Below are 18,428 nucleotides of genomic sequence, written 5' to 3' on the forward strand. Positions count from 1 at the left end.
ACAGCCTGCCATCAAGACATTTGTGCTGCCCATTACATTACAAACCACAGGAGAGGGCAAATTCTCCAGCAGGATAGCGCTCCTTCTCATTCTTCAGACTCCACATTCAAAGATCCTGAAAGCAAAGAAGATCAAGGTGCTCCAGGATTGGCCAGCCCAGTCACCAGACATGAACATTATTGGAAAGTCTAGGGTAAGATGGAGAAGGAGGCATTGAAGATGAATCCAAAGACTCTTGATGAACTCTGGGAGTCCTGCAGGAACGCTTTCTTTGCCATTCCAGATGACTTTATTAATCAGAGATTTGAGTCATTGCAGAGATGTATGGATGCAGTCCTCCAAGCTCATGATGGAGTCAGATACAATATTCATTTTTTCTCCATCAAAGCATGATAATATTTTATTGTGGTAAAATAAGCGTAATCTAGAGGCCTTTGCCTGATAACAAATGATCAACTAGAAATCAAGTTATTATTAGCTGTTCCTACAACTTAGATAGCGACAAGACGTTCGTCAGGTAGTGTTTATTACTTTAATTTTTTTGTAAAATAACTATAAAGAGAATCTTTAATATTGAATAATTTTACTTATTACTTTTATGATTTCACTGAAAAGCAAAAGACATATATTACTTTACAAAATTTTGTACGATATCAAGGCTTGTGCTAAAAAAGAAGTGGTTTATACTTTAACATTTTAGGAACAATTTCACTGTAACATTTGCTAAATACATTGCAAAAAACATAAATTAATAAATAAGACTTTTCAAAACTTAAAATGACTAAAAATAAATACTTGCCTATAAATCAAAGGATTTAAGATATTGGGCCCTATCATACACCCGGCGCAATGTGGAACAAGGCGCGACTCTATTGTTGTTTGCTAGTTTCAGCTTGGCGCAAGAGTCGCTTTGACGTTTTCCGCCACGCTGTCTAAATAGCAAATGACCTTGCTCTCATATCTGCACCCATAGGCGTTCTGGTTCTTGCTGGCGCGTTGCTATTTTGAGAAACTATAACAGATTTTTCAATCGACCAAAACAAAGCCGGTCTAAAGTCCAGCGCAGAGCACGTTAGTTGTGCGCCTCGCTTACACACTACTTAATACACACAAGATGTACAGCAATACACAAATATCTTTACAAATGAAAAATAATTTAAATATTAAGGATATATATAGGATATAATAAGAACATATATAGAATATAAATATAAAGTATTAAAATATTACAAAACATATTTTTTTCTAGCCTACATGAATATAAAAACCACTGCCTTCATGCCTTCATCTCGGGAGGCTTTTTCAGTTCATTCATAACAATTTGCTTTTGTATAATGTTATTATTATTAGCAGTATTATTTATTATATCCATATTTGTATTTGTTTTATTAAAAACAAGCTTAGACTTGTTTACCTGTCAGGTTTCAGACCATATTGGGTACAGCATGTGTATTTGGATATAACACAAGTTTTTGAGCACACTTCGTTATTATTGTTCATTTATTCGTTTGCTGGAAATTAGAAATGAATTTAAAAACAGTTTTGAAACAAATCTTTGCACTTAACGAAATTAATTATTTATAGGCTAATTGATGTCTGTGCATACAAGGTTTCCCTATCCACAAGAGCGAAAGTGAAAGTAGATAATGAGAAGGCCTTATCTCTCATTCTCGCTCTGTTTAACTGTTTTCTTGCAAGTGAAATGCTCAGTTTTTCCACTTACACTTACTTTACATCATGTAAATAGCAAATGCGCTCTTGGCGCGACGCAACTGGCTCTTAAAGGTAATGGGAGATGAGACTCTGATTGGTTTATTCTCAAAACACACCTATAACTCATTAAGAAAATAAACTAAACCCTTTTAGATCATGCGTCACGGCGCAAAACGGATTTTTCCGTGTTTATATTAGCAAAAGTGGAATCTGACCCACCCTAAAAGCGTTTGCACCCTGCACTTTATACTTTGCGCATGGACCATCAAAATAGAGCCCATTAAGTCAAATTTTCTGAAGGTAAATGTGATGCGGCTGGGATGAAAATCAGCACCACCGAAATAAGGTGCCTTGCCATCTTCAGGTTGGAGGAAAGTCCTTACCCCAGGTGGAGGAGTTCAAGTATCTTGGGGTTTTGTTCATGAGTGAGGGAAGAATAGAACAATGAGATTGACAGGCGGATTAGTGCAGCAGCAGCGGTTGATATACCGGTCCAATGTGGTAAAGAAGGAGCTGGGCCGAAATGCAAAGCTTTCGATTTACCGGTCAATCTACATTCCTACTAATAAATAAAAATTATTTTCTTAGAATGAATGTGTGATTGCACGTGTAACCCCACAGAAGGGTTAACTGAACCACACTAACCATTAAAACACTGGCCGTTCAGGTCAACAATTATTTATGTGCCCTTAATGTTTTGATTGGTGGGATTAGATGAACATGCTCTTCCCAAATGCTTCATTTGGCACATCCTAAAACCATGCCAGTTCCACCCAATGGACCTCCATTAAGAACATGCAGAGCCCAGCTGGCTAATTATTAAGAACCTCGCTTAAAAAATGACCATAATCAACCCTAAACTATCAGCTCCAGATCTCATTCACATGAAGAGCATGAAAACCTATATTTTAGAGCAGTAGTCACAAAACCATAAAATCATGATAGATTTATCCCATAGATATTTACATTAGATGTTGCCTACGCTATTGTTGTCTATAGGAATGCATAAAGACTATTTTGAGGAATGTAAACAAAAACAAATGTCGCAACGTATTTCCTGTTTTACATTTTTCATTTAGATAGTTTCAGAGAATCCAAAATGAGCCACATATTAATAAATAATCTCATGGTAGCTGCTTTAACATGACGTTTTGATTGAATTGCCTCTTGTTACAGGATTACTGTAACGCACTGTTTGCTGGCTGCCCAGCATCCTCTATTAACAAACTTCAACTAGTACAAAATTTAGCAGCCAGAGTTCTTACCAGGTCTAGAAAATATGATCATATCACCCCAATTTTATCCTCCTTACACTGGCTGCCTGTTAAGTTTCATATTGAATTTAAAATATTCCTTCTTACCTATAAAGCTTTAAATAATCTAGCTCCTGTTTATCTATCTTGCTACTATCTCGCTACAATCCAACTCGCTCTTTAAGATCTTAAAACTCAGGGCTTCTGGTAGTACCAAGAATAGCAAAGTCGAGTAAAGGAGGTCGAGCTTTCTCATTTTAACTCCTAAACTCTGGACTAGCCTTCTTGATAATGTCCGAAGCTCAAACACACTCTCGCAGTTCAAAACTAGATTAAAGACCTGTCTGTTTAGTAAAGCATACACTCAGTGCATCACTTACCGGGTTTCCACACAGGTTTCTGCATCTTGTTTATGTAAACTATGAACAGCAGCTACGCTAATTATTCTCTTTATTTCTCCATTTCCACCTGGGGATACTTATCCCGAGGTCCTCAGACTACGCAGAGTCACTGATTCGATCCAAGAACAGAGACGAGATGATCCCAAGGTTTCCATACCCTGGACCAGGCCGTATCCTGAGCAGCTGCTGCGGTGGTCATGGAGAAGTGAAAAGCATGAGACTGATTCCTGTGATGTTCCAGGGACAAACAAGTCTTCACTGAGGCCCAGCTTCCAACCTCCGCTGCTCAGACGGCAGCTCTGCACAAGACGTTTGGCCAGCGGAGAAAATAAAGTGGTGGTGCCCAACTGAGTCTGGCTTCTCTTAAGGTTTTTTCCTTCACTTTCGCCAATTTGTGAAGTTTTTTTCCCTCTCCGCTGTTGCCACTGGCTTGCATGGTTTTGGATTGGTAGAGCTACACATCGATGGATTTGCTCTTCAGTGTTTAGACCCTCAGTAGTGATTATTAAACCACACTGAACTGAGCTGAACTGAACTAAACTTAAAACACTAAAAACTGAACTACACTGTTCCAATTACAATGACCATTTATGTGAAGCTGCTTTGACACAATCTGCATTGTAAAAGCGTCATACAAATAAAGCTGAATTGAATCGAGAAAATGTTAACGGGCCAATGTCATGAGCACTTTGAAATGGTCTATATGCATATAGAGCTGAAACCAGAAGTTTACAGTACATACACTGTATAAAAAGGCCCATTACCATTTTTTGAAAAGTCAGATGTTAATGTGACAAAACTTTTTCTCTTTTAGGTAAGTTAGGAGTATCAAATGTGTTTCTGTTATGCTTAAGAGCAGAAAAAAAGAGATTTTTTGAGAAATTGTTATAACTTTTCTTAAAAGTCAAGTTTACATACAATAAGATTATTATGCCTCTAAAAAAAGCTCAGATGATGGTGTCAAGGTTTTGGAAGTTTCTGATTGGCTAATTGACAACATTTGAGTTAATTGGAGACACAACTGTAGAAAAGTTTTTAAGGAAAACCTCAAACACACTGCTTCCTTGTGTGACAACATGGGAAAATTAACAAGCCATAATCAACAAAAAAAAAAAAGCCAGATTACAATTAGCTAAATGACACTGGGAAAAATAATAATTTCTGGAGACATGTCCTGTGTTCTGATGGAACTAAGATTGAACTGTTTGGCCAAAATGACCAGTGTTACATTTGGAGGACAAAGGGGAAAGCTTACAAGCCTAGAAACACCATCCCGACTGTGAAATATGCGGTTGGCAGCATCATGTTGTGGGGCTGTTTTGCTGCAGGAGGGACTGGTCCACTTCACAGCATAGATGGCATCATGAAGACAGAACATTATGTAGAAATACTGAAGCAACATCTCAAGACATCAGCCAGGAAATTAAAACTTGGCCACAAATGGGTCTTCCAAACAGACCATGACCCTAAGCATACTGCCAAATTAAGTTTGAATATGCTTTAAGGACAACAGAGTGAATGTTTTGGAGTGGCCATCACAAAGCCCTGACCTCAATCCTATAGACAATTTGTGGGCACAGTTGAAAAAGCTTGCGTGTGCAAGACAGCCAACAAATCTGACTCAGTTATACCAATTCTGTCAGGAAGAATGGGCCAAAATTCCTTCAAACTATTGTGAGAAGCTTGTGGAAGGATACCCAAAACATTTGACCAAAGTTATAGTTTAAAAGCAAAGCTGAAAAAAATACCAAGAAAATGTGTGTAAACTTTTGACTATCTAGAAGTTAATAAAAAAATTCTCCCAAAAAATGCTCTCATTATTCTGGCATTTAGCAAATGTAAATTATTTAGGTAATCCTAACAGACCTAAAATAGTCAGACATTTTTTTTAAATGGTTATGTTCCTTTTTTAGAGAATGTAAACTTCTGGTTTCAACACTATCTATGATCAGGAGTTTTCCAGGTGGTCAGTATGCAAATATGTTTTTAAATTAAGACAATTATCACTTTCCATCACTTTTCTACATCGATGGACAAATGCCCTGAAACACACCTCCTCTCCTGCTTTTATTTATCATTCTAACGGAGGGAGCGATTAGTTTGTGAATGAATCCCTGTTATGAACGACTCATTCACTAATGCCAAGTTCACACTGCATGACAAGTCCTGATTTTGACTCGCCGTCAGGTTTTGAGAAATCGCTGACAAATGTCTCACAAATACATAACAAATGACTGACAATCACAGCGTATGAACTATCAAAGACGCGATCTGGGAGAATCGCAAATGAGTCGCTGACACCCTTGAGATATTAGCCGTGCTAAATATCTGGAGCTGTCTGCGAATCAAATCATGCCTTGTGAAATGTGTTCTGATTGAAGATAACATCGGTGATTACCTACAGCCAATGAGAGAGCAGCATCCACTAGAATGGGTATCAGCAGGCCAAGGTGAGGTTGGGGGAGAATTTAAAAGCGCTTTCTTTCAGTCTATTTTGATTCAAGAATTGGAGGAAAAACTACAGTAAATTTGGCAGGAGCACCCATGTCTGTTTGAGCCAGGACTAGCGGAATTTTGATTGCAATTTCAGTTACTTCCGTATTTGCTTTTTGAGGGAGAGCAGGATTTTGCTGCTTGGTCTTGACTAGTGCGGTTGAATGACATTTGTCCTGGGGTGGCGCTTCTGACGCATGCTAAGGGTCTGTATGTGATGTATGGTTTTATCCAAAGGGTTATCATACCTTCAGAATCTTATACCGGTCTATGACTAGTTAAAAAAATCTTTAAAAAATACTAGAAAAAAAAAAAGACAAAATTTTATACATTTTATAACATTTGTTATTTTATTCTTTTAATGCTGAGCTAGAAAACAAGTTTTGTTAGTTGAGAAGTCAAGAAGCGCTGAAATGAAGTGAAAGAGAGATAGAGAAACAAGACATAATCAGGGAAGGGTTTTGAGGAGGATAAGGAAGGTGAAGTGTCTGGTTTGGAGCCAGAAGTGCATCCGTAGCGCTGATGTGATAGGATCTCCTGCAGAAAGCGACTCGACGGCGAGATGAAAATGAATGCGGAGCAGGAGTGACAGAAAGTGAATGAGTGACACAAACGCTGTCTGACAGAACACGCATTACACCGCCTTAATGGAGAACAACCTCAGAGCTGCTTACGGATTCTGCGCAGGAAGCAGACGGGCATGCAATATTAAATATAGTCAGCATCAATTCATTTCGTAATGCCTGGAAAAGTTGGAAAATGACATTAAGAATGTACAACATCATATACTGTAAAAAATACAAAACAACGAATATTTTTGAATGCTTTAGCTTGTTTACTTTAAAGCTATTCAGGTTTCAACAATTTTTTTTTAAGTTATAACAAGTTTAAGGTAATATTTTTAGTCAGTCTGACTTATGCAAGTTGAGATGTCTAGAAACATTCATTTGATTCAACTAAAAAATTTAAAGACAGCAAGAAGTTTGTTTTTACAGTGTCGTTTTTCAACCACTCCCTTTCCAATCAGCTGACTCATTCATTCATTCATTTATTAATTTTCCTTTGGCTTAGTCTCTATTTCAGAGGTCGCCACAGTGGAATGAACTGCCAACTAATCCAGCATATGTTTTACGTAGCGGACATGGGCGTAAATCCCGGGGGGGACGGGGGGGACATGTCCCCTCCCATCCCTGTGTTGCTAAACGCCAAGTACAAAAAGTTCACACATTAAGCACTTTGGCTTTAAGAATGAGTGCTTATGAAAATACTAACGTCACAATATCAATCACAGGCAAAGGAGAAAGAAATGATTGAGGACCAGGCAGAGCAGGGTCAGTCAGATGTACAGTGTCAGGTAAGGGTGTTGTGCTTTATTGAAGGGATAATGACAATTCTTTTGGGGGGTGAACAATTTTTTTTTAATGTTTTTGGAGTTGTGGCTGTTTAGCAGATGAACCTCACAGGCTCACCTATTTACAATTTGATCGGTCAATTTAACAAGTGTAATGTAAACTAGTTATTATGAGTATGGAAAATGTCTTTTCGTGCATTTATTCTGCTTCAGGAGTCAGTCTGTTGACTGTAAACACAACAAACAATAATTATCATAATGACATAGTCTCCATGCTATAATAATTATGATGAAACTGCGGGGGCATATCTTTATTAGTACAATTCGGCTGTATTGTGTCAATAGCTGACCCTCTACTACCCACATCCAGTGCATTACAGTAACCTAATCTAGTGGTCACAAAAGCATGGATTACAGTCTCAAACGGTTGTTTTGGTATACATTTTTTTATTCGTGCTAGTTGTCTTAATTTTTAAAAAAAAAAGCATGTATTTGGACTGTGGGGGAAACAGGAGCACCTGGAGGAAACCCACACTAACACAGAGAGAACCTGCAAACTCCACACAGAAATGCCAACTGAGCCAGGTGAGACTTGAACCAGTGGCCTTCTTGTTGTGAGGAAACAGTAATTAACACTAAGCCACGGTGCTGCTCTCAATCACACCCATTTTTCCAATCAATTTCCAACAGAATAATTGTTGAACTTTTATTTATATTGCATTAATTAGAACAGCAACATACAAACTGACACTTTCTTTGCTGCTGTTTTTTTACTGTAAAAGTAGCAGCTCATCGTGTTGCACATGAAGTACCAAAGAGATGACGTCATAGTTTTTAGACCCCTCCCCTCAAGCCAGCTAACTCTATTCTGTTATAGCACACCCCCTTTTCTAATCAATTCATAACAGAATGATTATCTCCGAATAACTTTTTTTTTTATAAAGTAATGGGTAAATGCACAACATAAAAATATCCTCTGACATTGCTGTTTTTTTTTTTTTTTTTACTAAAAATCACAACTTATAGTCTCTGACTGACATCTGGTGAAAGCGAAGTGATTTTGCAGCCCAGGTTAATTAATAGAATATCAACTGATTGAACCGTTTCCATTCTTACATAAGAAACACTCATTGCTTTTAGCAATAAATCTAATTGCACTAATGTTGCACGTGATAATGACTAGAAAAACTGTGGAAAAACAGCTGAACAATTTTTTTTTATGGGGAAAAAAACACATACAGTCTGTAGGGGTGTGTTTGGGGTCTGTAAAATTTGATCATGGTTTTAAAAGAAACCTCATACTCACCTAAGGTGCAATCAATTGATTAGAATCTTTGTGAAATATTTGCACAGTTTAAAATAGCCAGAAATGTATTCCTTTGATTAAAAAAAAACATTAAATACAATTTTCAGCTTCATTGTTCCAGCTGCTTTAGAAATCATTCATTATGCAAATATACACTACCTGACAAAAGTCTAGTTGCCTATTCAATTTTTAGGAAGAGCTAATAATAACTATGACTTCTAGTTGATCATTTGGTATCAGAAGTGGCTTATATGAAAGGCAAAGGCCTCTAGATTACGCTTATTTTACCACAATAAAACATGATCATGCCTTGATTTTAAAATTCTTTCATTAGGACAGTAAGGTCTGACTTTGCGTAGACAAACATCTTGTCACTTAAAAGAAATAATGTCTAGTATAGAATATAAAGTCCTGCTGCAGTGGAGACAGAATGAATATTGTGTCTGACTCCATCATGAGCTTGGAGGACTGCTGCCATACATCTCTGCAATGACTCAAATCACTGATTAATAAAGTCATCTGGAATGGCAAAGAAAGCGTTCCTGCAGGACTCCCAGAGCTCATCAAGATTCTTTGGATTCATCTTTAATGCCTCCTCCATCTTACCCCAGACATGCTCAATAATGTTCATATGTACGGTGACTAGGCTGGCCAATTCTAAAGCAGCTTGACCTTCTTTGCTTTCAGGAATTTTGATGTGATCAACTATAAGTCAGTTTATTATTTGTTGCTCTTGCCACTGGCATCAACAACAAGACTTTTTGTCAGGTAGTGTTTTGAAAAAATTGTAAGGACTTTTTTATTTGATTACTAGAAAGTTCATAAGAAAAGCATTTGACTAAAACAGGACCCTTTTGTAAAAATGTAGGGTCACTTTTGATCCAATTAATGCATCCATGCAGCTAAATAAATAGTATTAGTTGATATGTTTAACATTCAATATTTTACATTAACACCCCTCACATATGTCTCTTTTAAATTAATATTATCTATAGGATGCTTTTTAATTAGATTATACCAAAGTTAATTTTCAACTTTTTTCTAATTAAATAAAGAAAAAAAACTTAAGTTTACTGTCTAATAATGATTAATATGTTGGGAGAAAGCGTTTAAAAAAAGCTTTAATAAACAATCAAGAGAAACATTATATATATATATATATATATATATATATATATATATATATATATATATATATATATATATATATATATATATATATATATATGTGTGTGTGTATGTATATATATATATATATATATATATATATATATATATATATATATATATATATATATATATATATATATATATATGTATGTATATATATATATATATATATATATATATATATATATATATATATATAAATATATATATATATATATATATATATATATATATATATATATATATATGTGTGTGTGTATGTATATATATATATATATATATATATATATATATATATATATATATATATGTATATATATATATATATATATATGTATGTATATATATATATATATATATATATATATATATATAAATATATATATATATTATTATTATTATTATTATTATTATTATTTATTATTTTTAACCCCTTGTTTTGAATTTAAATGTATTATATTTCCAATCCTATGAAGATGTTAGGTGACCAAACTCAAATTTTTCATGAATATAACTTTTAATAAAATATAGCAGTTTATTAAAACTGCTTTGTTTAAATGCATCAAATATTAATAGCTATATTCAGCGAGAAAATAATACAAAAGCATATTTATGCCGAGCACTGTAAATTGATGAAGAAAAGTATAACTTCAAACTCGTATACACTCACTCAACAAAAATGTTTTGCTTGTTGAATCTAATTTAAAATGAGCTAAAACAACACAATTATTTATTTTTCATTGGGACAACTTAATTTTTTTATGTTCAATTCACATAAATTTGTTAAGTGTTAAGTTAACTTGAATGAATTGTGTGGAACCCTGCATTTTTTACAGTGTTGTAAAAATTGCAGGGTTCCACACAATTCCTTAGCGTTGCCTCAACACAAATAGATTAAGTTAAATAAATTGTTTTCACAAATTGTAGGTGATTGAACAAATGAAGCTGATAAAGTTATCCCACGTAAACCCACAAGAATTGTGTTGATTCAGCTCATTATAAATAAATAGTTTGAACAAGCATCAAAAAATTCTTTTAAATATCTCGATTTGTATTTAAATGCATTATATTTTTATTCCTAAAGATGTTAGCTGACCAAACTCTTACTTTAATATTTATTATAACTGTTTAATAAAACTGCTTTACTTAAAAGCATCGAATATTAATGGCTATATTCACTGAGAAATAAATAAAAAATACTTATTTTTAATGGCACTGTATATACTGTATACTGTAAATCAAGCAAAGTACAGCTTCAAACTCATATACGCTGTTAGAAATGCAGGGTTCCACACAATTCCTTAATGTTGCCTCAACACAAATTGATTTTTTTAACGGACCTGTAATAGTTTACAACTTTAGGTTGATTGAACATAAAACTATTAAGTTATCCTACCAAAAAACCTTCAAGTATGTGTTGATTCAGCTCATTATAAATAAATAGTTTAAACAAGCATCAAAATTGTCTTTTAAATACCTCGTTTTGTATTTAAATGCATTACATTTCTATTCCTAAAGATGTTAGCAGGCCAAACTCTTTTTTTAATAGACGTAGCCGTTTAATAAAACTGCTTTGTTTAAATGCACAAAATATTAACGGCTATATTCACTGAAAAATTAATAAAAATACATATTATGATGAGCACTGTATATAGATTAAGCAAAGTACAGTTTCAAACTCATATACACTTTAAGAAATGCAGGGTTCCACACAATTTCTTAATGTTGCCTCAACACAAATGATTAAGTAAGTTTAATTTGTTAACAAATTTAGGTTGATTGAACATAAAACAAGTTATCCTCCCAAAAAAAAAACTCAAGAGTTGTGTTGATTCAGCTCACTATGAATAAATAGTTTAAACAAGCATCAAAACTATTCTTTTAAATATCTCGTTTTGTATTTAAATGCATTACATTTCTATTCCCAAAGATGTTAGCTGATCAAACTCTTTTTTTTATGAATATAACTTTTTAATAAAACTGCTTTGTTTAAATGCAAGGCAAGGCAAGTTTATTTATATAGCACATTTCATACACAGTGGCAATTCAAAGTGCTTTACATAAACAAGAATAAAAGAAACAAGTAAAAAAAGTAAAAATGCATCAAATATTAACGGCTATATTCAATGAGAAATTAATAAAAATACATATTATGATGAGCACTGTATATAGATGAAGCAAAGTACAGCTTTAAACTCGTATACACTGTAAGAAATGCAGGGTTCCACACAATTCCTTAACATTGTGTCAACACAAACCGATTAAGTTAATTTTTTGGCAAATTTAAGTTGATTAAACATAAAAATATTAAGTTATCCACCCAAAAAAAACCTTCAGAATTGCGTTAATTCAGCTCATAATAAATAAGTAGTTTAAACAAGCATCAAAAATATTATTTTGAATGTACAACAAGACTAAAATTACATTTTTCCTGTCATTTACACACAAAAAAGACCAGCTTGCATTTCGGACACGTCTGATGTTGCCCTTTAACCCTTAAAATCTGTTGACCAAAACCAACCACCACAATCAGACACAATGCTTTGCCATACAGTAGTGAATCGGCAATGACCTCTACAGTTCTCAGCTCTGCACTTTCATTCTGTTATTCATCACACACACAGACACACACACGCACACACACACGCACACACACACACACTCACACTCACACTCACACTCACACTCACACTCACACACACACACACACACACACACACACACACACAATGACTCACGCTGTCCTTTGAAATCAAGCTGAAGTGCTTTTGTGAATTTAATCCAACCGGACAGCAGTTTCTTTTAAAACAACCAGACTTTCATGCAACATCTCATCCGACTGATCTCCGAATATGTTTATTACACTGTTTTTGTGTCAGCATTGAAGTATTGATATGTTTATCTCTCCCTCTCAGCGCGCGTGTGTGTGTGTGTGTGTGTGTGTGTGTGTGTGTGTGTGTGTGTGTGTGTGTGTGTGTGTGTGTGTGTGTGTGTGTGTGTGTGTGTGTGTAGCACTGACCGTTTTATCAGCTCATTTCTGCAATCTCATCATTTTGATCTAGAAACAGCTGCTCGGATTCAGTTGTATCATGCTTGACTTTCACACATGTGCACCATCCAAATCATGAACTGCAAAACAGAGAAAAAAAACAAGTCAAAGTTACTCACCAGAAAACTTCCAGCTCGCCAGAAGAAACAAACAGAGCTTTCAGCAAGCTAAAATGATGCTCAGTCTTCTTAATATCATCCGGCTCATTGCATCTTCCTTCTTTCTTTCCGTCTGGCTGTCACTGGTTTTTACTCTCGTCTTTTTTTCTCCCATGCGCTGGCGGTCAGTGCTGCGCGGAGCGTCGTGTGCTTCTTTCTTCCCGGAGTGTGTTTGCATCCCATCTGTCCCTCTCTCGACCTCCGCTCAAGAACGTCAACTCTGGTGTCTGAGCTCGGAGCCAATGTGTGTGTGTGTGTGCATGTGTGTGTGGGTGAAGGAAGAAGCAGCCAATGGGAAAGGGAGGGAGCGATGGGAGTAAAGCACACGCGCAGACCGAACAGCAGCGAATAAACAGAAGGGTTAGAGACTCCTCTATATTCAAGCATCTCTCTCTCTCTCTCTCTGGCCACTGTTTCAGCTTAAAGGAATAGCTCATTATTTACTCACCGCCCCCCGTGTTCATTTAAAGCTCACTGCTGTTTGTCTGTGGCGCACATGAGAGGACATTTCAAATGAATGTACTTGTGAGCTGTTTTCGTGGATTGGTGGATCGTCTGTCAAACTCTTTGAGTTCATATGACTCATGCGCTGTTATATTAAACATATTATATTGAATTAGCTTTCATTTGCAGCTGACATTATATCTTTGACTTTATTTTCATTATTAAGCTGTATATTTTGTAATTTTTGTATTTCGCCTTTAATGTTTTTTGTAAAATGTAAACTATATATACTGTACACTACCTGACAAAAGTCTTGTAGACTCAAATCTCTGATTAATAAAGTCATCTGGAATGGCAAAGAAAGTGTTCTTGCAGGACTCCCAGAGTTCATCAAGATTGTTTGGATTCACCTTCAATGCCTCCTCCTTCATCTTAACCCAGACATGCTCAATAATGTTCATGTCTGGTGACTGGGCTGGCCAATCCTGGAGCACCTTGACCGTCTTTGCTTTCAGGAGCTTTGATGTGGAGGCTGAAGTATGGCAAGGAGCGCTATCCTGCTGGAGAATTTGCCCTCTCCTGTGGTTTGTAATGTAATGGGCAGCACAAATGTCTTGATACTTCAGGCTGTTGATGTTGCCATCCACTCTGCAGATCTCTCGCACGCCCCCATACTGAATGTAACCCCAAACCATGATTTTTCCTTTACCAAACTTGACTGATTTCTATGAGAATCTTGGGTCTATGCTGGTTCCAATAGGTCATCTGCAGTATTTGTGATGATTGGGATGCAGTTCAACAGATTCATCAGAAAAATCGACCTTCTGACACTTTTCCAAATGATCAACTAGAAGTCAAGTTATTATGTGTTGCTCTGGGATTGACGGCAAGACTTTTGTCAGGTAATGCATGTGCATAAATAAATAAAACATCTATTTATTTATTTATTTATTTATTTATTTATTTATTTATTAAATTTGGTATTTAGATGCAATATAGTAGTAAATTATATTACCAATTCACTGACATTAGTATTTTACATTTAATATTTTTATTTAGCTATATTTTTTGTAATTTTAATACTTTGGCATGGTATTTTTAAAAGTTTACCATATAAATATGGTGTTAATTTAGTATCAATTTATATTCAATATAGTAGTAAATAATATTTTAGTCACTCATTTACTATAAATAAAAATAAATAATCTGTTAAAATAAAATTAAAGGCGAGGTATTAAAATTACCAAAAAAAAATGCTAAATGAATAAATAATAAAAAACAATTAGATAAGTCAAATTTAAAATGTAACATTAAAGGTGAAATAGTAAAATTTCAAAAAATATTGCTAAATAAAAATACTAAATAAAAAAAATAAATAAATAAAATTACATTTAAAATGTCAGCTGTTAATTTTGTATTATTTTTATGCAATATAGCAGTGGATAATAGTTTCAATTTGTTTTTATTTACAGCTGACATTTAAAACTTGATTTTATTTGGTTTAATTTTTTTATTTAGTATTTTTATTTAGCTTGATTCTTAGTATTTCGCTTTTTTTAACTGTATTTTTTCATGTTCATTTTTACATTTTATCTCAGTAAGTTGGTAAAACTACAATCCTACTCGCATTTCACCATATACAGTTTAAGTCAGAATTATTAGCCCCCGTTTATTTTTTTCAGTAAATAATATTTAATTGCATATTTTTCTAGACACTTCCATACAGCTTAAAGTGACATTTAAAGGCTTAACTAGGTTTATTAGGTTAACTAGGCAGGTTAGGGTAATTAGGCAATTAATTGTGTAACAATGGTTTATTGTGTAGACTATTCAAAAAAATTCAGCTTAAAGGGGCTAATAATTTTGTCCCTAAAATGGTGTTCAAAAAATTAAAAACTGCTTTTATTCTAGCCAAAATAAAACAAATAAGACTTTCTCCAGAAGAACAAATATTATTAGACATACTGTGAAAATTGCCTTTCTCTGTTAAACATCATTTGGGAAATATTTTTAAAAAAAAAGCAAAAAAAATAAATAAATAAATAAAAATCAAAGGGGGGCTAATAATTCTGACTTCAACTGTAGGAAAATTTGATGATTACTTCAATTACCAGAAACTATTTTTAAGTTTTAGTTTAAATAACACTTACAATGGGAGAAATGGAATTTATCCATATTGATATTAAATACAGTTTTGTATTGTTTTTTATTGTCACTTGGCAATTCAATTTCTAGTATTATTGTTATATGCACTTTCCCAAATCCTAATTTAAATTTTCATTTACCGCCAATTTAAATTTGTGTAATTTAGTGTATATTTATTTATTTTTATCAGTTAAAATATTTTTATTCACCTTTAATTTTTCATAAACTATAAAGTATGATTAGCTTGAATGTGTTCTTTTTCAGTTGCAACAACAATTCTTTTTAGCTTTTTTCATTTTAGTAATGCTACATTTTAGTAATGATATTATTTTAGTATCAGTTATTTTCTATTGTAAATATACACAGCTTTTTTTATTACTATACATTTAATACTTATATTTTATTTACTTTTTTAATAGATTTTTTTTTTACTTTATTACAGCTGACATTTGTTTTTAATTTTAGTTAACCATAACAAAACTGGAGGAACATAAAACACAAGACCGCCATTGCATGTTTGATGTCAACAACTTAAGCCTGCAAGGCACTGGAGAACCAATGACATTTGATATAACTGATATCCAACCAGTGCCATATTTGATTTGTGAGCCATGTCGGTCTATTTACAACTTCAATTTCAGTATATATGTAACATAAAGCCATCAAATGACCTCTGTATACAAGGAATATATTGGAAGAGTCTGCTTGGATTTTCTACGCAAGTGTAGAACAGAAAAAAAAACAGCATGCGAGTTTGGAATGACATGAATATTTGAGCATGTTTACATGCACACCAAAATGCTGATAACTATTAAAATAACCTGTTGTCCAAAAATATGGCAATGCAAGTAAATCACACTACAAAGCTTTATTAATAAATCAGCCTTTTGCATTAAAATGCTTCTACTCATTTTTGATGTGAAGCATATTCAGATGCTTTTTTGACCCACAGAATTATACAAATATATCTGAAGTGACAAGCTTTTTTGATTTTTAATGATTTGTTGAACATGAAAACGGTCATAAAATATATTCCTGGAGAATGCAAATTATTCATTGTTTCCCACAGTTTCTGGGAAATAAATTGATTTGATTTATTATTAAAATATTGTAAATGTGCTTTACTTCCATTGTCAGGTTATTGGTTGGCATACTGGAACATTTCAATAAGCGGATTTTTTTGAGTTATCAGGGTATTGGTGTGCATGTAAATGTGCTCAATTAGGAGTTTAAAAGTATGCTAAAGTCACGGTTCGGTACATAACTTGGTTTTGGAGTCACCATTCGATACAAGTTTGGTACTGTACAACAAGAATAAGCAACAATTCTCCAGTGCATGTTTGTTTGTTTTTTTACATGCAGAACATTGTAGGGCTGGACAATATAATCGGTATTGATGTTTATTTACTGTACACCATTGTCAATTACAATAAAAAATAGGTATCTGTATTTATTGACCGTACACCATTGTCAACAATGCTAAAATCCGTATTGGTATTTATTGACTGCACACCATTGTCATTAACGTTAAATTCGGCATCGGTATTTATCGACCATACACTATTGTCAATAACGATAAAAGCTGTATTGGTATTTATTGACTGTACACTATTGTCAATAACGATAAAATCGGTATCTGTATTTATTGACGTACACCATTTTCAATGTCAATAAAATCTGTGTCTGTATTTATTAACCGTGCACCATCGCTAAAATTGGTATTGGTATTTATTGACCATACACTATTTTCAATAATGATAAAATTGGTATCTGTATTTATTGAGTGACACAATTGTCTATAAAGATAAAATCTGTATCAATATTTATTACCGTACACCATTCTCAATAACGATAACATCGTTATCAGTATTTATTGACCATACACCATTGCCAATAACAATAAAATTGGTATGGGTATTTATTGACCGTATACCATTGTCATTAACGCTAAAATTGGTATCAGTATTTATTGACGATATACTATTGTCAATAACAATAAAAACGGTACCGGTATTTATTGACAGTACACCATTGTCAATAACTATAAAATTGGTATTGGTATTTATTGAACGTACACCATTTTCAATAACGATAACATTTTTATCGGTATTTATTGAACATACACCATTGTCAATAACAATTAAATCAGTATGGGTATTTATTGACCGTACAACATTGTCATTAACGATACAATCGGTATGTGTATTTATTGACCGTACACTATTGTCAATAACGATAAAATCTGTATCGGTATTTATTGACCGTACACCATTGTCAATAATGATAAAATCGGTATGGGAATTTATTAACCATACACCATTGTCATTAATGCTAAAAATGGTATCAGTATTTATTGACAGTACAGCACTGTCAATAACGCTAAAATCGGTATCGGTATTTATTGACCGTACACCATTGTTAATAACGATAAAATTGGTATAGGTATTTATTAACCATACACCATTGTCATTAACGCTAAAAATGGTATCAGTATTTATTTATGGTACACCATTGTCAATAACGATAAAATCGGTATCGATATTTATTGACGGTACATCATTGTCAATAACGATAAAATCGGAATAAGTACTTATTGCCCGTACACCATTGTCATTAACGCTAAAATTGGTATTGGTATTTATTGACCTTACACCATTGTCAATAACGATAAAAGCTGTATTGGTATTTATTGACCATACACCATTGTCAATAATGATAAAATCGATATTGGTTTTTATTGACCGTACACTATTTTCAATAACGATAAAATTGGTATCTGTATTTATTTACTGTACACCATTGTCAATAACAATAAAATTGGTATCGGTATTTATTGACCATACACCATTGTCAATAACGATAAAATCGGTATGTGTATTTTATGACCGTACATCATTGTCATTGATGCTAAAATCAGAATTTATTGACAGTACTGCAGTCAATAA

At 33.7% G+C, this 18,428-nt stretch overlaps 1 protein-coding gene across 23 annotated transcripts in view; it reads right to left on the reverse strand.

The window, feature by feature from the left end:
* Positions 1–18,428, reverse strand: part of LOC101883723 (uncharacterized) — a 321,837-nt gene that overhangs the window by 268,619 nt on the left and 34,790 nt on the right. For 20 of the 23 annotated variants that reach the window (XM_087253127.1, XM_087253119.1, XM_087253121.1 and 17 more), the window contains one exon: positions 12,707–12,816. The gene's annotated coding sequence lies outside the window, so the exon portion shown is untranslated. The other 3 variants (XM_087253125.1, XM_087253116.1, XM_087253124.1) reach the window with 2 other exon arrangements.

The sequence above is a fragment of the Danio rerio genome, chromosome 5, assembly GCF_052040795.2.
Source record: "Danio rerio strain M-AB ecotype USA chromosome 5, GRCz13ab, whole genome shotgun sequence".
In the NCBI taxonomy this organism is placed as follows: Eukaryota; Metazoa; Chordata; class Actinopteri; order Cypriniformes; family Danionidae; genus Danio; species Danio rerio.